Genomic DNA, 1,819 nt, shown 5'->3' with positions numbered 1-1,819 from the left:
GTTTCTCTGCTGTTGCTGCCCCCTTGTGACTTCTGCTGGGGTTTACCGCCCAGTAGAAGCCTTTTATATAACTTGTGCTTAAACTGCCATCTCCCCGCCTTCTTCCCATGTTCATAATACAAATGGAATTCAAAACTGGCTCTGTTTTCATCTGCTGCCATGCAGTAACAATGCCCACAGTGTTTAAAGGTGTTCTTAAGCATCCATTGTGAAATGACACCAGGTCCAGATCTCTCAAAGCAATCACTGTAGAGGTATAATCCTCCTTCTCTCAGTAAATCAACCTTCAGACTTCTGAAGGGTGCTGACATTCAGTGACTAAGATCCAGGTTAGAGAAATTCACCCATGAGGGCAGCCCCACTGTGGGTGAGCAGCGCAGCCTCTTGGCTATTCTGCCTGCGAAGCCATGCTGGAGGAGGCACAAGTTAAACATCCTGAAAGAGGAGCTTTTGGCTGCCTTTCTCCCTTTCTTGTGTATATCTCCTTATCACCCTATATTCTTAGGCTGTGTATACACACCATCTATTTAAAGCACACACACCCCAGAAAACCTAGGAACTGTATTTTACCCATTCACATAGCTACAATTCCCAGCACCCATAACAAACTGCAGTTCCCAGGATTCTTTGGGTGGGTGTGCTTTAAATGCATGGCACATATGCAGCCTAATTTTCCTTAGGAGTTGGGGAAGGGTAGAGCAGGGCAAATGAAATGCCTAAAAGCGCAATCCTACTGCCAATCTAGCAGTTTGCAAGCATGTCAAAGTGCAAGTAGATAAATACGTACCGCTCTGGCGGGAAGGTAAATGGTGTTTCCGTGTGCTGCTCTGGTTCTCCAGAAGCAGCTTAGTTATGCTGGCCACATGACCCGGAAGCTGTACACTGGTTCCCTCGGCCAGTAAAGCGAAATGAGTGTCGCAACCCCAGAGTCGTCCGTGTCTGGACCTAATGGTCAGGGGTCCCTTTACCTTTATCTTTACACAGGTCTACAAAAAGTACATTTTTTTAATTCAACAGAGCTCACTTCCTGCTAAGTGGGCATACAGTTGCAGCCTAAAAAAGACGAACAATGGAAGCAGAGTCTCTCCTTCACTCTAGGTATGATTTATCTGGCATCATCTCCTGGTAGGGAGGCAGCCCTCATTCTTCAGAGATTTCATTGAGTGGGGATCCATGTTGCCCATGAAGTATCCCAGCGCTCACCAGTGCGTGTGCGCACATGTGCGCGCACGCACACACCACCAGCTGCTTTTACCATTTCTGCATTTCTCCTCTGCTTTTAAAAAGTATTAGTCCAAACAGTCCTCTTTGAAATTTAACTGGAGACAAGATGCTTTAGGTCAGGACAAAAGAAGACTGCAAATGGGACAGTGTTCTATAAAAAGAAACTCGCTGCTGCTGCTTTTAAGATTTGGTATTGATTTTTCCTTGTGTGTGCTATATCTGTTGTTACGCACAGAGCAAAGCAGGACAGGGAGATGTCTTCAGCGCTCTTCCTTGAGACGCTGCCTGCGCTGCAGTTCATTAAGCCAGATAAAGATGACTGGATGTGCCAGCTCAGGCAGGAATTGGGTAATATTGCCCAATATTTCCTGCCTCGTAGGGTAATAGTGCCTTGTGCCTGCTAATTCCCTCAGCTGACACATTCAGACATCTTCATCTGGCTTATCTGACACATTTAAAGACTATATGATATAAATTAAACTTGTTCTGCGGTGTACTGGACACTCTTTTAAGCAAGAGTAACCAGTAGAGCGGCCTCCGTTTGTTCTCAAAACTTGGTTCTGGCAGGAGATGCTACATTAAGTCTAGCAGAGGA

Source organism: Zootoca vivipara, chromosome 1 (genome assembly GCF_965207765.1).
Source record: "Zootoca vivipara chromosome 1, rZooViv2.hap1.1, whole genome shotgun sequence".
In the NCBI taxonomy this organism is placed as follows: Eukaryota; Metazoa; Chordata; class Lepidosauria; order Squamata; family Lacertidae; genus Zootoca; species Zootoca vivipara.
Note: the sequence above shows the minus strand (reverse complement) of the source record.